Raw genomic sequence first — 23356 nt, 5'->3', positions numbered from 1 at the left:
AGTACCCAGTCTCAGGTAGTTCTTTATAGCAATGTGAGAACGGACTAATACCAAGACCTTATCTCTAAACACAACTATATTCTGAGGTACTGGAGGTTAGGACTTCAACATATGAATTTTGGGAGGACACAACTCAGCCCATGATGAGATCTAATTGTTTATTTGACAAGCACCTGCTGAGTACTTGATATGAGCTAGGCAGTTAGCCTAGCTGGTCAGGGCACAGTCAAAACTATACTGATTATGTTAATGAGCCAGTTGGCATAACCCTCCCCAAGGACAGACAAGAGAGTATAGCAGAAGTGGGGTAATGCTTCCATCATTCTTGCTGAAGCAGCCCCAAGCACTTGTGGTAGGTGCACCAGAAGATCATCTTCGGGAATAAGAAAGACATGCTCAGTTTGGGAGACTGCTGTTAGACACAGTGGGCAAACCCAGGACTATGGTGTCCAGAGATGAAGGCTTCCTCTTTGAGCCACTGTAGGGGGCACACTCCACTGGTGTTGGACTCAGAATAGACTTGGGGAATATAGGCTTAAAGGTCTTAAAGTGAAAGGGCCATATGAATACTTTGAAGATGCTAAGTGATGACATGATTCAGTGCTGGGATGACTCAGCCATGGCCATATGAGTAGCAGCTTTTGATCAAGTGTTATGGGAAGGTGAACGCGGGCAGGGGGACCAATGCCTGACAGTTGAGGGTAAAAGACAGGACAGCCCAGACATTCAGTGGTGGATAAGAGCAATACCTAACTCCAAAGCAGAAGCCCATGAACACATTGAAAGAACACTGGACACAGTCATGGGCTTTATTTTTATATGCCTTAAACCTTTCATATTTATTATGTGATCTTATCCTCCCAACAAACTTGTTGAGTAAGTAGGGCAGGTATTATTAATCCTATAAGTTAAATGAGGCAATAAGGCCCAAGTCAGTCAAATGAGTGGCTAAGACCACACACTACATTAAATCAAAAGCTGTTTCCTGACTCCCATTCCTGAGTTCATTCACCTTTCAGCACTGAGACTGGTTGTGGGATTTGCCAGTAGTGATTTTTAAAAAAGCTCATGCAGTTCTTTTTGGCTTTGTGACAGAAGATGTTTTGGCTGGGTCTGAGCCTTGCCCAGCTGCTTGTCATATGTCAAGAGTCATAATGCAGGAGTAAACCAAAGGCACCCCTTGTCCTTGAATATGCTGAGTGGTCATGAACTAGAATGGTTTTTGAAGGGAGACTTATGGTTGAGTCATGGCAAGGCAAAAGGAAGCCTTCTTCCCTCCCTCCCTTCCTTTCTTATCTAGAGCTTAAAGGCAATGTCAAGCAGCCTACTGTCCCCCCTGGGCCACCCCCTTGGCCTTCCTTGGCTCCTAGACTCAAAATCTCTCCCAAGCAAAAGATGCGCCAGCATTTCCAATCTAACTCCAAAGTCCTGAGGCTACTTCCTCTGGGAAGCCCTTCTTGAGCCCCCAGACCTGAGGCAGGGGTCTATCCCTACTACTCCGCAAACCCTAGCACTGTCATAGCACCAGAAGCTTTGACTGGCAATTGCCCATTGGCCTTTCTGGGTTCCCTATGAGATTGTGCTTCTCATGGACAGAGGCTAGTCCTTTTGGACTACAAATTTATTCCCAGGGTGACTACAGTGACCCAGGATACTCCCTTGAAGGAATGGAAAGAGGAAACAAAAGAGTGAGGTTTTACAAGATCTTCACTCCTGCCTCCCCCAAATTCCACTTCAGCTGTAGGTTGTCAGAAGAAAGAAGTAAGGAAGTGTTGATCATTCTTTGCTGAAGCTGATCTGTGGTGGTTCCATTATGGCCACAATTCCCAAGAAACTTGGACAGAAATGGTGGGTGGAGAGAGGAAAATAAGGGCCACCACAAGGATCACTTTCTTGGAAGGAAACGCGGGTTGAAATCAGAAGGATCCTTTCTCTGACCTTGGAGGATAAATGGGGAAATGGAATTCCAGTGGAATGGTGGTAACAGCTATTGATCATGACAGAGGCTAAAAGGGTTGGGTCATGTCTGCCATGGCTCATCTTGGCAGTTGCACTCAGATATGGCCTGCACTATTCAGAATCTGAGTTTGGACTCTGAACCATTATAAAAAGACTGGATAAACTAAATATAAACATGCAGAATGCAAATTCTAAGAAATAAAAAAAAATGTGATGATCTTTATTAAAACCCCAAGGCAAATAGTGTTTAAAGAGGACACTGATATACATAGGACTGCTGTCACTTCCTCACTCTAAAATAGAGCCTGTTCCAGCCCATCTCACACATGACTATTATGTAGAACAAGCTGTAAAATATGACCGTAAAGCACTTTGCAGACATAAAATGCTACATGACAAATCCTTACTACTACTTCCCATCATTTAATGTCTGAAAATAAATGTCTACCAATTATAATAATTTTATGTGACTTCGATGGCTGCTGGCTCTTACCAAACATGGAAGTAGAAACTGGGCTATCTGTGGAAGGCACAGAGTGCCTTGTATGTAAAACTGCCTTGCTATAATACATTTGTTTGAGTCCTTCATATTGAAAAAAAATTGTTTGCCTGTCTGGAAGATTCTGAAGGTAGATAAAATGCTTTACTTGCCATTTCCCTCCCAGACCGTATCACACGTAGGTAATTATTATAATGTGTTCATTGAATGAATTAAAGATTGCATGAATTAATGATTCACGATAAACTAAGGGTACAAGCTTCTAGGTAGAATGGGAGCCATCAAACACTTTCCCTAACCCGGACACACACATTGCTTTATGACTGGAGTAGGATCATTGGCATTGTCAGGGAACTGGTCCAAGTTATTTCTATATCGTGCATTTCCTCAGAGGTTAGGAATGTCAGGTTTAAATCTTTTCCCCTCATGCAGTATAAAAACTGTTTTTATTTTGCATTCATGATTCAGTTAGCCATTTTCTTGGAAAGTGTTAGCACTATTTCATTGTCCACATTAGGATTCTCTTCACTTTGTTCCCCACCCCCAAACAAAAACAAAAACCACTGCAGTTCATACTCTGGACATCAAACTCCTCATCTCTAAAGAGTAGGGGCTGGTCCAAATGCTTCCTTTCAACTTAAGACTCCATGATTTTGTGAGGACACCTCAGTCTAGTGCCTGCCGATGGAATAGATTTATTTTAAGAAGAAAACAGGTTAGGGAAGGAGCTGCTGGGCAGCTTCAGCCATTTAATACCATGCTTGACAATACAATTCACCTTGTACTCCTTCCTGAATCGCAGCCTCCAATATGCTGCGTGCCTCTGACAGCTGGGGCACCATTTGCTGAGTTGAGGCAAGATACGCATTTTGCAACCACTCTATCTCACCCACGCAGGAAACCATTCACCTTCTGGCTGACCTAGCAACCAAATCATAAGCTCAACAGAGAAGCTGGGGGTGATGTGGAAGCTTAAAGGGGGAAAGAATAAGATTGCTTTATGCAGGGTTATTGTCCAGATTTATTTATGGCCCCTAAGTTAGACCCCCTCCACATGCTGTTGGCTGAGAACAAGAGGGCTGCTATTTAGCAGTAGGATGATTGTTTTAAAAAATATAAAATCCTTGAAATGATTACATATTCCCAAAATTCAACTTGTAACTGTTTCACAAAACCAGAAGACTGTTCCACAATGCCTGTATGTGTGGTCATTAACTACAGTGGTCTGGGGCATGGAGCAGGATGTGGACACACCACACACTCCTACTGAGATTACAGTCAGGAGCTAGGCATTGCTCTTCATTTTGAGTTTAAAATAAAAAAGAAGACAAGACTGACAAATGAAATATTAATATGGAGCACCCGCCAACAGGTTCATAAAAATTAAGTACTCCTTTTGCCTCTTGCCTCCTCTGCATGGTTTCTCTTTTTGGAATCGAACCAGCTCTCCTTGTCATTATCCAATCGATATGGCCAATGGCAATCCTGGGCACTTGGAAATGACATTTATGTGCTCTCCAGCAGCTGCCATCCATCTCTCGTTTTTCCTGGGAGAGCACAGTCCCTGAGATGACCGAGACTCAGGGCATTTATCTCCACTTTGATACTATTTCTACTTCATCCTGTGCCTCTAATGACAAAACAGTCAAGTAGACAGAGTCCTACTTGATCCAACCTCATGAGAAAAAGACTTCATTCTGCTTCAAATGTCTTCAGGACACATGTGTCAACTATCTGAGGTCCTTGGAAGAGAGTCTAAATTCAGGCATGGGATATATCATGGTGATCAAGTTAATCTGCCTAATTTCTCTTCTCCACATGTCAGCAGATAGTAACAGGATATAAGTAAGGAAGACACTTGAAGGTTTTTAAGAGGACAGCATGTGTTTCAGACATGATCTCTCAGCTGTGGCAGGGGAGAGGTGTTAGGTGGAGGATAAAGGACAAGGCTTGGGAAGGTACAGATGGAGGTAGAGGGTCCTGAAACACACAATGTGAAGCCGGGCTGTTCCATTGCCCTTTTTACCCCTTCCCTGCTGGGGCACAGCTTCACAGGACAGGGCTTCCCATTTCCTGCTACAGTGCAATTCTGACACCAACTACCAGAGTTGGTGCAGACTTTCCTGGTTGAAAGCACAGGCCCCCAAAAAACTCCCCACCCTTCAGACCCCAGCCACAAGCCCTGGGGTTTCCAGGCCAGGAGTACAAGGTGAATTGTATTGTCAAGCATGGTATTAAATGGCTGAAGCTGCCCAGCAGCTCCTTCCCTAACCTGTTTTCTTCTTAAAATAAATCTATTCCATCGGCAGGCACTAGACTGAGGTGTCCTCACAAAATTATGGAGTCTTAAGTTGAAAGGAAGCATTTGGGCCAGCCCCTACTCTTTAGAGATGAGGAGTTTGATGTCCAGAGTATGAACTGCAGTGGACTGGAGTTCACTGCATGAAACTGTATTTCATGATTGAAATACAGGCCACATGACTGATCTCATCTGCAGCCTTCCCCACTCCCCCAACCCCTCTAAGCATATGATTGGCGTTTCTGGCCTGGATAGTCCCTATCCTGAAACTGTCAAGGGCCTAGTCACCTCACCTCAGCAGCATGAACTCAGGCCTGGCCTTAGGGGCCCAGCATGAGTACCAAAGACACTCCTATCGCTCAGAACACTCCAAGGGTTTAGAAATTCCCACCCAGGAGCCTAGTCAAAGACCAGCCACATTCTTTATTGTAGAACGTCTGCCTTTCTCCTCTGGAATTGACACTTAAAAACAGAGGCCAAGTCACATTTTGTTTTACAAACTTGCTTTACCATGGGATTTCTTTTAGCTCAAACTCCCCAAGGCATTTAAAATCTAATATAACTTCACTGCATTCGTGTGCTTGCCGAGAGACCGTTCTGCACATGGAGAGCACGGTTCCAGTCCCAGCTTATGGTTTCTTGGCAGGGGGACATTGTGTGGGCTGCCTTAGGGTGTGTGGTCCTGGGAAAATATTTTTACAGGGTCTCATCTCTATACAGAAATTTGAGTTACCTTAAAATCTTGGTGTCAGCACCATTCTAGTGCCTCACACAATCTCATGAAAGGATACTCTGCCGGCCGGCAGGCATAATCTCTTGATGGGACACCCTCTTGGGTCTGGGCCCAACTGAGGACCCTGGGACAACCCCATAGGTGCAGGTCTTTAAGCTCCTTGGGTAGCTGGTCACCCCAGGGAAGTGGGGTAAATTGAGTATTGGAGACACATGAAGGCCAAGGCCCCTAGGGGTCCCACTGCCCCTCAGGGATGGGAGGGCCTAAGGCATGGAGCAGAGCAGCCCCACCCCCACAAGTCCACAAGTCCCTTGAGTTTGCCAGGTTCTCAGGATGTTTCTGGACGTTGGATGAATGCCTTAATCTCTGTGTGTCTCTTTCCTCATCTGTAGAATGGAGGTTATAATAGCAATGACTCCTTAGGGTTAATGGAAGGATAGAACCGAAGTAGAGCCTGGCATAAAATAAGTGCTTCTTTAAGGTATTAATTCCGTTTCATCTTTAAGGTATTAATTCTGTTTCATGGTTTTTTTTTTTTTTTTTTTTTCTTAGTCTTGCTCTGTCACCAGGCTGGAGTGCAGTGGCACGATCTTGGCTCACTGCAACCTCCGCCTCCCGGGTTCAGTGATTCCTCTGCCTCAGCCTCCCGAGTAGCTGGGACTACAGGTGCACGCCACCATGTTTTATGGGGTTTTATAAAAAATTAAATGTTAACCTTTAATCCACCCAACTCTTTAAATAACTTCCTATTTGAATTCACATTTAACTGATGAGGAAATTGGGATTTTTAGAAAATTAAAGTAATTTGTCCAAGGTCACATATATATCTGGTAAGTGTCTGAGTCAGAGTTTGAGCCCAGTTAAGTCTGACTCTACTGCCTGATTATTTTACTATATGCTCCACTATCCCTCAATTGCTTGAATCTCAAATTTATGTTATCTTTAAAAAAATCATGGCTAATGCATACAAAGGCACGTTTGTGTGGCCTGATATCAGCATGGGGGCATTCTTTCTGGGGTGCAAGCTGCAGATAACTTTGGCTGCTAGAGGACCTTCTAGAAGCAGGAGCTGCATGGCAGAGTGGAGCCTATAATGCAAGCTTGCCAGCTTATTAGCAAGCATGTAAACACCAAGAAAGTGACACTACAATTATTTCTCAACCCAGCACCCAGTGCCACAACCTGCCTTCATTTAGGGACTAACAGAACTTCATTCAACCTTCCCTGTAGGCTCCACCAAGCACTGGAGGTTCCTCTGTTCCTGCAATCCCTTGGGGGATATTTGAACATCCTATTCTTCAGCCTTGGCTTTGGGAGGGTGGCATTTACAAAGGAGCTCCCAGCCAAGCTTAGGTATGGGGAGGAATCACTTAGCAGCCTGCCTATGAACAGAGTTGAAAAGGGAACAGATAATTCCAGGAGGAGCCTGAAGGCAGTTTCAGCAGAAGAAGGGCACATTAAGATATAGAAGAGAACAACAATTAGAAGTTAGAGGAATCCACAAAAGTGAAAGAAGTCATTGAAGTTGGGAAGAACCCAGTAGGCTTGGGCCCTTGGGCACAGCTAAGAATATCTGTGCCAGGTACAAATTCCAAGCCTCATACTTAGAGATTTGGAGCAGAAAAGCTAAGTGGAAAGGCAGGGAAAGGAAGTCACTCCTACAGCAAGCAGAAGCGAGTTACCCAACCAGGGAACCTCCCTGTTAGAACTATTCCAGTTATACCAATGTCAAGGACATCACCAGTGAGTTCAGAAATTTAGTAGCCAAGGAAATATGGCTCTAGAAAACTGAGGTTCTAGATCAGTGAAGCTGGAAGCACCTCAGTTATGATTCTGACATAGGTAGGAAGGGATGACAAAGACATATTTTTGCGACTTTGTGGGTCTGTGCAGAGCAAAACAGTTTCAAATGATTCCACAAAGCAAAATGATTCCTCTTCTGAAAACTGAATGTGAGAAAAACCACCAAAATCCACCTATTCAAACTTTCAGGTGATTGAGCCACATCAGGATAAGTATAATTTGGCATTTTTATATTTGATTCAGAGGTGGTCATAAAGACCTTTTCAAAGAGGTAGGAAATGAGGCCAGTGAGAGCAACTGTGAATGGGAAATGTCAGGACACCAGAGACAGTGCAAATGAAACAGAATTGAGCCAAGAGCTGCAGCAGGTAATTTCAAAAGGCTAAGGTCATCCAATCTCCCTCCGTGGGGGTGTGAGCTTTTCAGCAACCAGAGACTTTGCAGCTAACACTTCCTGGGGAATTAGTCAAGGTCATATGGGCTGACTGGAGGTAAAAAGGAGGCTGATCACAAAATCTCCTTGCTGATGAGGAGCTGGATCTGAGAATGCAATCCAGCCATGAGTTCTGGAAGGTTTCCATGACTCTCTCCACTCAAAATCAGGTGCTGGCTATGGTGTCACTGACATTTGTCTTCATCGTTCTTTGCCCTTACTCTTTCAGCTCCTGACGGGACCCACTTCTACCCCCAAACACTGGCCTCTCTCGCCATGCAAGGCCTCCATTCATGGAGTTGACTGAGAAGGCAAATAATTTATGCTCAAGGTTTGGTCATTTAAAGCATTGCTTTCCTATCCCCAGAACTATCTTTGTTGCTGCCATGGTTTTTGTTAATAATAGTAATTAGATACAAAAGACAATGAATGTATCAAGAGGGGATGCGAAGGAGCCTTCCCTCTTCCTTCAACCCCCACTGCGTTCTAGTGCTAATCACTCTGGGTTTAAAGCCAGGAAGCTCAACTTCTAGCCTCTGCCACTTAGGACACTGTGTGATCTTCAACAAGTCATGACACCTCTTGGGAGGCTTATTTTTCTCATCTAGAATGAGGAGGAAACGATGATTTCTAAAAATCTGCTTCAAAAATCTTCTAAATTCTATGAGCTCCGTGTGAGTGAAAGCCAGGCCTGTTAGCATGTCTTGGATCTAACTCCACAGAACACCCCAGGGGGTGTGCAGTGCCTTTGCCAATGTCTATTATGTCTACAACCCATTCGCCCTGAGAATGAGACAGGAAAGCCAATGGGAAACGTTACAGAGCCCACCACGCTGGCCTGGATTGCATGAGACTGTGGCCAGAAGCGAGGATTTCAGACATCATGGTCATTGATGTGAGCAAATTTTGCCTTCTCTACTAATTGAGATGAAGGCAACAGGAAAAGAATGGCCATGCACCCTGGGAGGCAGCCCAGCTCCACATGGGCCCAGTGGAATATTTGCTGGCCTATTTGGAAGTTAGAGAGAAAAAATTATGAAAGTAAATACTATTTAAATTTTTTTTTTTTTTTTTTTTTTTTTTGAGACGGAGTCTCGTTCTGTCACCCAGGCTGGAATACAGTGGCACGATCTCTGCTCACTGCAAGCTCTGCCTCCTGGGTTCACGCCATTCTCCTACCTCAGCCTCCCGAGTAGTTGGGACTACAGGCACCCGCCACCACGCCCAGCTAATTTTTTGTATTTTTAATAGAGATGGGGTTTCACCGTGTTAGCCAAGATGGTCTCGATCTCCTGACCTTGTGATCTGCCCACCTCGGCCTCCCAAAGTGCTGGGATTACAGGCATGAACTACCCTGCCCAGCCTAAAAATTTTTCTTTCATACAAAGCCCAGTCCTCTCCCCAGCACTTTTTTTTTATTATTATTATTTTTTAACAGCTCTAGTGACCACAGATTCCATACCAGGAGTCATTTTGCTCAAGAAGTACTTTTCCTGGTCTATGTTAGGCTTTTCATAACAGTTGATGATGAAAAGTCTTGACAGCTGCTGTTTGCATTGTAGGTGGGGACAGGTGAGTTGACATGGAATTGTTTGTGCTTCTTTTGTGCAAACATTGAATAACAGTTACCTTCAGTTGAACTTTACCAGGTCAAGAAATTCCTCTTTAATAAAACCTAACTCAGGCTTCCTATTAAAACAGGGGTGAAGAACCAGAGGCACCTTGAGCTAAGGAGGAGAGAGGCCTAAAGTTGGTTTTACTGGCACCCAAGAAACCATCATTCTTTGTTTCTTGAGCTCAAAGCACTTGTTTTTGCCTATGAATTAATTACTAGGAGGTGATTTGAACCCATGGTCATGCCTACTAGGTATAAGGCTTCAGACAGAAGACAGATTCAGTAATCACTGCCTGGCATTTCCAGTTGAAAAGGGTCCACCCCAAAATTAGTTATGGGATGCCTCTCAAGGCTTCCATGAGAGATCCAGGCAGCATCTCCGAGGAGAGTGTTCAATCTAATCTCAGGACAGGGGAATGGCCTTATTTCGTGATATTGTGCTTTGTCCCCATGACAGGTCATCTCTTTTTCTCTGCTGATTATTTCTGCTCTAGGTGAAATCCTCCAGTATGTGGCCCTGGCCCTTCCGGGAGGACCTTCCTGTTTGGCATGCACAGCCGATGAGCTGTGAAGCACTTGCAGAGCTCAAAATAGAAAGTCTGCAAGCACACTGCTCCCCAGGGCCTAGTCTGTGCCTGCTTGCTCAGATGCTAGGGGAGTGGGGCTAGGAGGGCCGGCTTCTCTGAGAAGGCCAAGCACCTTTCAGGGGTGGGCCTCAGTGCAGAGGGAATATGATTGCTAAGTCACCACCCTCATAGTTTTAGAGATCATTTCAGATCTCTGCCAATTACAACATTATAACTAAGCCCTGGATTCCCTCCCCAACCTAATATCAAGAAAAAGTTGATTGCTTTCTAAGATTAAACGAGCTAAACACACAAATTTTAGGATTTCTGAGGGTATGAAAGGTACTTGGCTATTATCAACATCAGAGAGAGCTATTAAGACTAAAGAAGGGGAAGAGCTTTGAACAAACAAAAGCCTTTCTCCTGCTCTGCTAATCCACCTTGAGATATGATGACTCATGTCGAGTTGCCTTGGTAACCATGACGTCAGAAGAGGGAGCGTGTGTGTATGTGTGTGTTGGTGGGGAATCCTTTCACACGTCCATCCTGTGCCTCATCCTGTGAGTGCCATGAGCTGACCCTGCATGCACAGACATCGCCCTTTTGCACCTGGAATCATTTTGCTGTTGCAGGGTCTGACCACGGGCTGCTTGTCATTGATCATTTTCTTGGGGTGAGCAGTTTTGATGGACAGGGTGTCTGTCAGTGGCCCAAGGGCACCCAGAGTATGATCAGAGACTCTGCTAGCCTCCTTCTCCATCCCCTCCCCAGCTTTCCTGCTGGGGTCTGTGGTTTGTCTTCATCAAACGAAGACCTGCAGCCCCAGGGTGGTTTTAGTTTTTGGGAAGTCTGGTCTGTCCTCCCAGGCTGTAAGTCTGGCCCTGTATAATGACAACCAGGTGGGCACATTGAATCAGAATTAGAAAAGGCATCACCAGCTGGGGAAGGGGGTGTAGACTGTGTGGGTCCCTAGCTTGCCTTTTTTATCTCTAAGTCCAAAGAGAAACTCCTCTAATCCCTGGTTTGCTCTGGAATGCCAGCTGCAGAGAAACAGCCACAACAGTCACTTGTAAAGAGAGGCCCTTTCTTTGAAGCAGAATTTGCAGCCATGGCTAAACATTCAGGTGAAATCACACTACAGCAAATCCTTTCAGGCCGAAGTGGCTCAGCAGAGCTATTCTATATCCTGGGAAGACTTCGGGATTCAGCGAATCCTCTGCGATGAATGATCCTGTGCAGTGACTATTTTATGTGGTTCTAGTCCAGTAACTGTTAGCCATACTGTGAAAAGCTCTGTAAAATGAGATCTGTCTGAGAATAACTTGTATCCAAGAAGCAGTGGTGTTATTAAGAGGCAACATGGGGGCCGGGCGCGGTGGCTCATGCCTGTAATCCCAGCACTTTGGAAGGCCGAGGCGGGCAGATCACAAGATCAGGAGATCCAGACCATACTGGCTGACATGGTGAAACCCCGTCTCTACTAAAAATACACAAAATTAGCCGGGCGTGGTGGCGGGTGCCTATAGTCCCAGCTACTCAGGAGGCTGAGGCAGGAGAACGGCGTGAACCCAGGCAGCTGAGCTTGCAGTAAGCTGAGATCGCGCCACTGCACTCCAGCCTGGGCGACAGAGTGAGACTCTGTCTCAAAAAAAAAGCAACATGGAGCAGTTAAAAATTTGACCAGTTACAAGTAATGTGACCTTAGATAAGTCTCTTTAATTCCGTGAGCTCAGTTTATTTATTTTTAATAAGTTTATTTATTTTTAATGATGAGGCTAGTAGCACTTTTCAGGGTCTTGGTGAGAAGTCAGGGAGAGAGTGTGGGAAAGTGCTTCATGGTCTGGGATGGAACATTCCAACAGAGGCTACTACCATTGCTTCAGATGAGACTTGAATCCCAGCCAATACAAGTACATCAAAATGCTGGACGTTGACATTGTCTTGTCATGAGAATTGTAATGTCTTCCATTATTCCATGAATGCTATCAGTAGAAAATTTGGAATTTTTTTCTAGCTTTATTGAGGTATAACTGACAAATAAAAATTGTATGTGTCTAACATGTATAGTGTAATGATTATATACATATATGTATAGAATTCTTATCATAATCAAGTTAATTAGCATTAATCTCACAGTTACCCTTTAATTTTTTTTTTGCAGTGAGAACACTTAAGATCTACTCTCTTAGCAAATTTCAAGCATACAATGCATTATTATTAACTATAGTCATCATACTGTACATTAGATTTCCAAAACATATTCATCTTATAACTGAAAGTTTGTACCTGTTGATCAACATCTCCTCATTTCTCCCACTTAAAATTTGTAATTTTATTTTATTTATTTAGTTTTTTTGAGATGGACTCTCGCTCTGTTGCCCAAGTTGGAGTGCAGTGGCGTGATCTCAGCTCACTGCAATCTCTGCCTCCCTGGTTCAAGCAATTCCCCTGCCTCGGCCTCCCAAGTAGCTGGGAGTACAGGCATGTACCACCATGCCCGGCTAATTTTTGTATTGTTTTAGTAGAGACGGGGTTTCACCATATTGGTCAGGCTGGCCTCGAACTCCTGACCTCAGGTGAGCCACCCGCCTCGGCCTCTCAAAGTGCTGGGATAGAAAGACAGGTGTAAGCCACCGTGCCTGGCCCAAAATGTGGAATTTTAAATAAGAATCTCACACATTATACTTAAGGTATGTGCTTTCTAGATCCCTTGCTGTCGTGCAACCGGGAGCATGAAGTCATAAATGGGGTGGGGTTGGGGGAGGGAGAGGGAGGAAGGCACTCCCTGACACTTCCTGCAAGCTGTTGTTACTAAGGCAGCAGAGTAGAAAGATGAAGTGCAAGGACCTGGAAATCAGACACACCTGGGTTCCTGGTGAGCTTCACTGCTTCCTGGTCTCTGATATCAGGCAAGTCACTTAACCTCTTTAATCTTCAGTTTTGTCTTTTATAAATGAGCCATAATAATGATTTATGAGTTTCTTGTGACATTTAAATAAACCAATGTATGTAAATGCTTAATCCACTGACTGGTACACAGTAAGTGCTCAAAAATGTTGGTTATTAATAATTCCCATAATCAATTGATGTTTCCTCATCATTGAATGTTTCTTTTAAATATGGAACTTAGAAAACATCACTCAGCTCTGAGTTCATTTTGCTGAAGGTTGAAAATATTAGAGGACACCCATATCTGTCACCATTTCCACTGATGACTTCAAAGTTGCAGTGCTTAGCGCACATGTCATAATGCAAAAGCACCCGGCACAGTACCCAGCATGGCACGTGGTGAGTGTTCTGGAAACTTACAAGAATGGGATGAGAACATGTAAGCATCTGCAATGCCAGGCTCAGGAATTTGGAATGACTTTGATAACCAACATGGTGCCATCAATGGTTACTGAGCCATAGAGATGCGAGATCATATCCAGGCTTTAGGAAGACAACTCTGAGAAGAGGTTGCAGAATGAGTTGAGGGGGAAGATGTCTGGATGCTGGGAGATTATGGCTGTGCTGCCAGAGATAAGATTATGGCAGTATAAGAACAGAGAGAATGGGATACACTGAGAAGCATGGCAGGTGTAGGACCTACAGGAGGAACTTGGAGCTGGGGGTCAGGGTAGAGAAAGGAGTGATGGTGAGTGGAAGGTTTCTAGGTCAGGCAGGGTGAAGATGGGCAGTCAAGGAAGGACTGTCGGGGTGGGGAGGCCCCCGTTCATCTGCACTGTTGGGTTTGAGGAGGGGCTGGTGAAGGGGCATGAATGTAGACATACAGTTTAGAGCAAAGAAGAGAGGGTGGGGCTTGAGCTAAAGTAGAGGGGTCTTCTACCTAAGGATTACTGCTGAGGCCATGGGATTCTCTGCCCATATCCAGGCTAGGAGGGAGGAGCAACCCCAGGGGAAGAGTGGTCAGAGAGACCACTTTCTGTGAAAAGGGGACAGTGGAGTATCACAGACATCAAAGGGATAGAGCATTAAGACTTGTCCAACCAGACTTGTTGCAAGAGTCAAGGGAGGCTCCAGAGTCAAGGAGGCTGGATTTGTAATGAGGATGCCCCTCAGAACCCTAAGCCATCCCCTTTAAAGAAATGGAAGGAATGAAATCATGTCCTTTGCAGCGACATGGATGCAGCTAGGGCCATAATCCTAAGCAAATTAATGCAGGAACAGAACACCGAACACCACATGTTCTCACTTATAAGTGGGAGTTAAGCATTGAGTGTACATGGACATAACTGTGGGAACAATAGATGGGACCGACAGAGGGTGAAGGGAGAGGGAAGTGGGTTACAAAACTACCTCACGGGTACTGTGCTCACTACCAGGGTGACGGGATCCATACTCCAAACTGCAGCATCACACAATATTCCAAGGTAACAAATCTGCGCATCTACGCACTGAATCTAAAATAAAAGTTGAAATGTAAAAACAAAACAAACAAAAAACAGCAATTAATGGGATCACAAAAATATAAGAAAACACAAGATAGAGGGGGTAGCGAATACAGTAGCACAGTTTTACATGTATGAAATGCTTGGGATATGCATGAATATGATGATAAATATGGTACTTTTTTTAAATACATGGATGTGCAGTTAAGTAGTTGGGGAGGGGGCTGAGTCCAGAAGTCAGTCAGCTGCCCAGATACGACCAAGCGTACCTTGGCTATAGATACCAACTGCTTTAGTTTCGAGCCTTGCCAAGAATGATACCCTCCCTTCTGGAAGCTGCGTGTAAAGGCTCATGTTTCAGGAGAGGAGCAGGAGTCGGGAGACTTGGTGGGAACCAGCTGTGCGACCTGGGGCAGGTTTCCTTTTCCTTTCAGGTCCTTATCTCTAAAATGAAGTGATTGATCTAGGTTATCTCCAGAGTGTCTCAATACACTCACTTCTTCTCCCTGTGGTAGGAGAAATAAACAAAATATAGTTAATTTTGATAAAAAAGATACCAAAGACAAAACCCCATCAAGTCTCAATTGTTTTCCTCTCTGGTTTCCCACCTACATCCAAGTGAATGTCCTCTCCTGCTTCAGTGTCTGGTCTTGGCTAGGACATCACGATGCTTTGCTTCCAAATCTAGAAGACAGAGGAGAAGGGAAAAGAGGAAAGATAATATGTCACTTTTCTTGCCTGCCAGTGATTATATTTGGAGGGAAGGTGAGGGGCAGACGATAAATCTTATTGGATCCTCATCTCACAATAATTCTGTAGAACATATAGAGCGGGGACGATTTTCCATATTTTGTGGTCGATAGAACTGAAACCAGAGAGGTTCAGTAGCCTCCTGAAACTCATGCAGATAACTAATTAAACATTTACTGGATACCTCCTATGCTTGACTTCAGGGAAACAAAGATGGATAAGGCACTATCTGTGTGATCTGAAGCAAATGACTTAACATTTCTGGCTTTAGTGTTATCCGCTATAAAAAAGAGGGGACTCCATTCTATGATTTGCTAGGTGCTTACGTTTCACACATTATGGTTTGGTCTCTGCATCCTCCTGTTCCATCACAGGAAAAGGCTGAAGCCTTTGCCTGGGCTCTAACTGGGTCTAGGTTGTGTGAACCTCTAGATGCAGACATCGGGGGCAAGAGGTGAGTCGCTGGTTGCCTTCCAGGCAGATGTAGTTAGAGAGTTGGCTGCAGAAAATGATTTTGCTCTGTGTCTCCAAGATCATAGGCAGGTGGGAGCCCAGAGGGAGGCTATCAGGATTCACATCAGATTGTTAGTTGAGGGGAGTTATTATTTTTAAGCCAGCACCAACTTAAGCACTGCCTTGCTTGTTTGCTGTCTGGGACATTCTTTAGCGTTTTTTCAGCCCGCAGCTCCCATGGGCAATACAGGTCACTCTTCAGTCAGTTCCCCTGATCTGTCCTTGCTATTTCAATCCCTATACTTGCGGAGGATCAGTAGCAAAGGAGAAACCAGACTAAAGAAAGATAAAATTATCAATGTCAATATGAACATACCTATTTGTATGCAAGTTCATGAACACACTTCGCTGTGAGCCCACGAGAATGTTCAGCATAACCACCTGCCAGGGTTGTGGTGGGGTGAGGAGCAGGGCTGACTGTCTGGCTCTCACTTTCTTTTCTTTTTGATATGGTTTGGACCTCTGTCCCCACCAAATCTCATATCGAACTGTAATCACCAGTGTTGGAGGTGGCGCCTGGTGGGAGATGATTAGATCATGGGGGTGGAGTTCTCATGAATGGGTTAGCACCATCCCATTGTTCTCATAATGGTCAGTGACTGAGTTATTGTGAGATCTGGTTGTTTAAAAGTGTGTGGCACCTCCCCACTCTCTCTCTTCCTCCTGCTTCAACCTTGTGAAGTGCTGGCTCTTCACTGTAAGTTTCCTGAGGCCTCCCCAGAAGCAGATGCTGCCATGCTTCCTGTACAGCCTGCAGAATCATGAGCCAATTAAACCTCATTTCTTTATAAATTACTCAGTCTCAGGTATTTCTTTATAGCAATGTGAAAATGGACTAATACACTTTATTTTATTTTATTTTTTATTTTATTTGGAGACAGGGTCTTGCTGTCACCCAGACTGGAGTACAGTGGTGTGATCATAGCTCAATGCAGCTGGGCCCAAGGGATCCTCCTGCCTCAGCCTCCTGAGTAGCTGGGACTACAGGCTCATGCCACCACACCCGTTTATTTTTTTTTGTTTTGGAGACAGGATCTTGCTGTGTTGCCCAGGCTGGTCTTGAACTCCTGCCTCAGCCTCCCAAAGTGTTGGGATTACAAGTGTGAGCCACCACCTCTGGCCAGGCTCTCACTTTCTAGGTGGCATTGTGGGTGAAGTATCAACCTCTGTGCTTTGGCTTCCTTGCTGTAGAGTAGAGATAATAATAGTACCTACCTGAAAGAGTAGTTTTGAAGACACAGTGTCCTAATTCATGTGAGGTGCTTAGAGCAGTGCCTGGCACACAGTAAAAACTTAAACTATGAACTGCTCATCAGTTCTTATTATCTATAGGCCGTTAGTTCACAGGCTCCCACAATGTCTCTTCACAGCTGTTTGAGGATCCACAAATCTAATCATAATCCAGCCTTTCTTCTTAGAGTAGCTTCAGATCCTGACATTAATTTCCTCAGACATTTAAGGAATCACGAGGTAATGGGTTGTTATTATCTCATTTTTTTTCAAAGTGAAAGCAAGTTTATTAAGAAAGTAAAGGAATAAAAGAATGGCTACTCCATAGACAGAGCAGCCTATTATCTCGTTTTATCAATGAAAAGATTTGAATAAAAAATTAAGTATCAGTTTGTGCCCAGTCTCCTTGGGCATCCATAACAGATATGGTAGAAGTATCTAGTATCTTGCCTGGCCTGGCTCATCTTACTGTCACCCCTGCCAGCTGTAAGGGTGCACAGTATTCTCATCATGCTGGAAGGATCCTGTCCTACCCCTGGAAACATGGCTGGCCTTTACAGCCAAAGCACCATCCCCAGAGACTCCAGTCCTGGAGCCCTCATGACACCCACGTCCTGAGGGACCCTTACCCTCAGTCCCCAAGTTGAAAGTTTGCTAGGTTACAGCTGACCCTCAGGAGGCCTAGAGCAAGGAAGGGAACATGTCCTTCCTCTCTGTGGCCAGGGAGGGTCCCTGCACATCCAATCAGCCAAAGTGCTGCTGTCCTTGGAAGGCTAGGGTGCGAGTGGCAAGAGGGGTTTGTTAGGACCTGTATTATTTTTTTCTTCAATCAAAATAAATGTTCATTATAAGGAAATAAGTTTAGATTATTCAAATAAACAAAAATAAACCAAATATAACCTATATGTCCTATAATATAAAATATTCACCTATAACTTTATTTATTTCTCATAAATACCCAAAGGAGTAGAGTAGCTCCAGTGGAAGTATGCTATACAAATAGATTTCAGCATTTGGTAAAGTAGAAATTTTTAGTGGCATAAAATCTGGAAGAACGGATGGGCTGCCTTTAGAGGAAATAAGGTCCTAGTTTCTGGGGAGGCTTCACAACATGCAGGGTAACCATTTCACATGGAAGGGGGTTCCATTTTAATGGCCATCCAAGAATTAAAATAAGAATTTTGCAGTAATGAAATGGGCTCCTTCCAAAATAGCACCGAACACTCTCTCTGCAGTGTGTTCAATCAAAATAGCTGTCATAATTTTTTTTAATTGCCCAAACACCTGGTTCACGATAAAGCTCCTTGGGAATCTTTAAGATGAAGGAAGGGTCTATGTTAGCTGGGAGTGAATCCTGTGTGAGCAGATCACACCAAAAGGTCATGCTCAAGTATGTTGTATGCTCCAAGCACAGCTCTGGATGCTCAGGGAAATAAAGTGTCATAAGACAGGGGTCCTCAACCCCTGGGCCATGGACCAAGACTAAGCCACGCAGGAGGTGAACGGCAGGCAAGCCAGGAAAGCTTGTCTGTATTTTTGGCTCCTCCCTATCACTCACATTACTGCTCGAGCTCTGCCTCCTGTCAGATCAGCAGTGGCATTAGATTCTCATAGGAGCACGAACCCTATTGTGAATTGTGCATGTGAGGGATCTGGGTTGCGTGCTTCTTATGAGAATCTAAGGCCTGATGATCTGTCTCCCATCACCCCCAGAGGGGACCAGCTAGTTTCAGGAAAACAAGCTCAGGGTTCTCATTGATTCTACATTATGGTGAGTTTCATAATTATTTCATTATGTATTACAATGTAATAATAATAGAAATACAGTGCACAATAAATGTAATGGGCTTGAATCACCCCGAAACCATCCCCCGCCCACCAGTCCATAGAAAAGTTGTCTTCCATGAAACTTGTCCCTGGTGCCAAAAAGGTTGGGGACCACTCGTATAAGACACAACCAGCACCCCAAAGGAGCTTATAGCTATTTGGGATATAGGGAATTGAGAGGTCAAACCCATTCTCCTTTTCTCTAATATGGTAATACTGAAAAATTACTTGCCCAGGTCGCAGGGAGTTAGAGGAAGAGCTGGGAGGAGAATCTAGAATTGAACATGAGGAGACAGAAAAGGGAGAGTCCCAGGGAGCACAGGGGGTGCTGGGAGTGAAAACTGACACTGGTGGCTCTGGTTCATAGAAAGAGATGCCCTCCAGATCATTTAAGGTCAGGAGTTCGAAACCAGCCTGGCCAACATGGCGAAACCCCCGTCTCTACTAAAAATACAAAAATTAGCCTGGCTTGGTAGTGGGCGCCTGTAGTCCCCTCTATTCAGGAGGCTGAGGCAGGAGAATCTCTTGAACCCGGGAGGCAGAGGTTGCAGTGAGCCAAGATTAAGCGACTGCATTCCACTCCAGCCTAGGCAACAGAGTGAGACTCTTTCTTTAAAAAAAAAAAAAAAAAAAAAAAAAAGACGTCTTCTGCACCCTCTTCTACTCCTGGTTCTAGTTCTAACTTTGAGTGGAAAACATCTCATGTTCACTCTCTTTCCTGCTGGCACCAAGACCTTGGCTCTTTGGGGCAGTGGCAGACATGGGATTTCTCTCTCTCCTCCCACACTCCCACCCTCCCTTCCAGAAAGCTGAGGCCCCAAGGAGGGAGGGCCTCTGCCTGCAGCCTGACTGGTGCCCCAGTCCTTGCCTTTTCTGTGCTGGAGCTGCACAAGGCCATTTCGTGTCCCATTTAGCAAGTGTGGAGAGCTCTTTGATTTGGTAGATGATAGCACAAGTCATCCTGTCTCCGATGGTGGGTGAAACACCATCTGATTCAGAGCTTCTTTCGTGACTTCCTCCAGAGCCGACTGCCTCATTTGTGTCTCCAAAAATAAAAATAGCAAGGGTTAGATCCTATGCCTCTCCTATTCCCTGGGGATGCTGTGATTGAGTGATGACTTTACCAGCAAAATATCGAGGCTGTCGGTCTGTTCCCTTTTGATCAGAATCTAGAAAAAGCAAGTGGAGCAAGTGATGTTATTCTCTGAACTTCGCTGCAGTCCTCCCCAGGGGTTAAGGGCTCAGGACCCTGTTTGGCCCAGCGTTTTCAGCTTGTTCATTTCATGTTGAGCTTTGCTTTCTACAAATCAGTGTGTGGACAAGATCAGTCTTTTAGCAAAGCAGTAGTTAAGGCAGTGCTATGGGGGAAGTGTCAGGGGGGACTACAGTGCCTGGATTTCACCATCAAAGATCCCTTCCGTTGGTTACTTCTCACTAAGATCCTTTCAAAAGGTCCTTTAAAAAGAATCCAAAGCTTTGGAAAGAGCCACACAAATGTAAACTAAGGTGTGGCAAGGTTATGTTACTCTAGGTCAGAGGTATGGGTGTCAGGAGGCTCAGGGAAGCCATTAGGTCCTGGAGACATTAGGTCTGAGACAAGAAGCTTCCAGAGTCTAGGAACTCAGTGGATAACAGCAAAGACGTCAACCCCAGGACAAGGCAATGCCTATAACCCTGCTGTTATTGCCCATTTGCTCCAGGACACCATCCTCCCTCACAGAGGCTTAGTATTAGGATTAGAATGGGTGCTCATGATAGAGTAAGTATTAAGTTCCTGTCCAGGCTCAGTGGCTCACACCTGTAATCCTAGCACTTTGGGAGGCCAAGGTGGGCAGATCATTTGAGGTCAGGAATTTGAGATCAGCCTGGCCAACATGGTGAAACCCTGTCTCCACTGAAAACAAAAAAAAACTAGCTGGGCGTGGTGGTGCATGCCTGTAATCCTGGCTACTTAGGATGCTGAGGCAGGAGAATCGCTTGAACCTGGGAGGTGGAGGTTGTAGTGAGCTGAGATCATGCCACTGCACTCCAGCCTGAATGACAGAGCGAGACTCCATCTCAAAAATAAAGTTCCCTTCTTTTCCATTAAAAAGAACTCATCTCATCTATGTGTCCAACTATATATAGATCCCAGATCACATTTGAAGATAAAATATCAGGGATCTCCCAGGCCCCTGACAATGTGGAAAGGAAACAGATTACATACAGGGGCAGTGTGAGTCTCCTTCTTAAGCTCCCCTCCCACCCCCAGAGCAGCAGCCACTTGCCTTTGGAAGAAGTGGATCATGGCTGGCACTCCATGCCTGGACACGTCTCTGAAAGCACAGCTTGGCTTCCATCATTCTTATGATCCCTTTTAATCACAAACAGCAGCCTTCCAGAGCAATAAGCTCAGCCTCTTCCATTGTTCCCACAGCCACAGACACAGGCATGCCTGTGCCCTCTCATTGGTTCTTGCCATGGACAATCCTAGGGACAAAAACGTAGTGTTTCATGGCAACCTTGAGATGGCATGCACCTAGAGGTAAGTCTACAGGCAGGGTCAGTATTAGGTATAAATTGCAGAGAGACTTGTCTATGGCACCCTCCATTGGCACCTTTCTGCCTTTTACACCTTTCCTGTCCTTTCTCTCCTGCACTTAGTGCTTTGATACACATAGTCCAGGGAAGGCAAATACATTCCATTTTCAGTGCCAACTGTGATTAATCAGTAGGGATCACTGTATTGAGATAGAAAAAACAGTGGTATGTGAATTCTGGAATCAATTGCTAATGTCTGCCGTGGAGACATTATTTGCATCTTCTCATTCATCCATGACCCTTAGAAGGCAAGACTGTGTGTTATTCAACTTCAGATCTCTAATTATTGGTGCCCAATTATGTATTATATTTGAACAGTATCTGTAACAACTGTGGAATCTTTTATGTCTAACTTGCTTGTTTTCAGCTCTGCCCAAATTTCAGCTGTCACAGAATGAGTGATCCTCATAGTATAATGGAAATGCATCATCTCAGTTTCCCCATGGCCTGAATGTCCATACAAAATGAGAGCCAGTAGAGAAAAACAGAGGACGTGAGGAGTTTTTAAAAATTGAGTAAAAGTGGAAGGAAAAGTAAGGATGAAGGTGAAGATGAAGGAATATGTCAGAGATGCTAGCACTGGCATCCCCCACCACACAGTACCATGTCCTGCAAAAGAACTCTATAGAACATACAGGTAAGTGCTATGCTGCAGCAGACTTAAACAAACTTGCAAGAGCTGCTTTTTAAATTTTCAGGAATTTTGTGAGTCAGTTGACATCATGTTTGTAGATTGAAATTAGCTATGATGACAGTATTTATACCATAGGAATTGGCAAAGGCTAAAACATTTACTAGTACCACTTTGCATATATGCCCCCAAACTCTGGGTGTAGATAGGAATGAAATCATTAGTACCAGTCGATAGCATCCAAAATAGGCTAAGCTGTCTTCAGTTTTGAGTCTTGGTGGGGAAGTAGGACTGGCACTCTGGCTACTCTTCATGCCCAGTGGGGATCAGTGGTTGCTGTTCTTTTTAGTGTTCTAGGATTTGATTGGCCCTCTCATATGATTTGGATGTTTCGTCCCCTCCAAATCTTACATTGAAATGTGACATCCAATGTAGGAGATGGTCTTACTGGGAAGTCATGGAGGTGCATCCCTCATGAATGACTTGGTGCCTTGTCCTCATTGTAATGAATGAGTTCTCACTCAATGAGTTCACTAGAGAGCTGCTGTTTAAAAAAAGCCCGGCACCTCCCTCCTCTCTCTCTTGCTCCTACTCTTGCTATGTGACTGCTGGCTCCCGCTATGCCATGATTGGAAGCGTTCTGAGGCCCTCCCCAGAAGCAGATACTGACACTATGCTTCCTATACATCCTGCAGAACTGTGAGCCAAATAAACCTCTTTTCTGTATAATTACCCAGTCTGAGGTATTCCTTTATAGCAACACAAACAGAGTAACACACTCTCTTATCAGAGGCTCACGTTGACATCAGAGTGGAAGAGTGGTGGCATGTCAAACATGGACGATGGGAAGGGCAGCTGCACAGAGGGGGTTCTTGCTGATTATACGATACTGTAAATTAGTTATCACGTTGCATTCCTGCAATGGCAATTTGAAGAGAAAACAACACAAGAACTCCTAGGTCATGTCATTGACTGAGGAATGCTTTTTCACTCCATTAAAATGAGCCCTGGAGGACAGGTCCAAGCCTACACGGGCAGGGTCCTTTTGGGAAAGCTCACCTGAGGTCTCTGGGAAGAAAGGAGTTTCTCACTGAGGCTCAGAGAATTTCTTAATGTAACTATTTCCTTCTCTGACTAACAAGGGTGTAGACGGCAGTCTTCTTGGGGAATCCATCTGAGAAAAAGAGGCTTCAGGATTGCAAGATTTCAGCTACTGTCTCTCCTCGGAGCAGGATTCCATCTTTTCCATGGCTGGGGCCCTTGACACATGTCACTGTGCACTGCTCTTCTTGCTGGGGTAAGAAGGAGTGGGGAGTGCTGGTGGAGAGGGTGGGAAGGTCCTGGGAATATGGCTGATTTGGAGGCCATTCCTTCATTATACAATGCTGGGGGCAATCTAGAGACCCCTCCTTTGCTAGATCGTGAATTTGGAGCCATGGCTGAATGGGACCACAGAAGGACTGTCCTGCCCATTGACATTGTCATTGATTCAGAGCAGTAGGAATGTGTTCGGTGAAGACAGGACCA

The 23356-nt window shown here is 44.8% G+C and overlaps 1 long non-coding RNA gene across 1 annotated transcript in view; it reads left to right on the top strand.

Annotated features, from left to right (window-relative positions):
- Positions 1-23126, top strand: part of LOC109027955 (uncharacterized) — a 120907-nt gene extending 97781 nt beyond the window's left edge. Inside the window, exons 3-4 of the long non-coding RNA XR_008667704.2 lie at positions 21566-21835; positions 22972-23126. This is a non-coding gene — a long non-coding RNA (uncharacterized lncRNA). The remainder of the gene's footprint in view (positions 1-21565; positions 21836-22971) is intronic.
- Positions 23127-23356: the final 230 nt, after the last annotated feature.

Source organism: Gorilla gorilla, chromosome 7 (assembly GCF_029281585.2).
Source record: "Gorilla gorilla gorilla isolate KB3781 chromosome 7, NHGRI_mGorGor1-v2.1_pri, whole genome shotgun sequence".
Classification (NCBI taxonomy): domain Eukaryota; kingdom Metazoa; phylum Chordata; class Mammalia; order Primates; family Hominidae; genus Gorilla; species Gorilla gorilla.
Note: the sequence above shows the minus strand (reverse complement) of the source record. Positions and strands in the feature narration are given on the sequence as shown.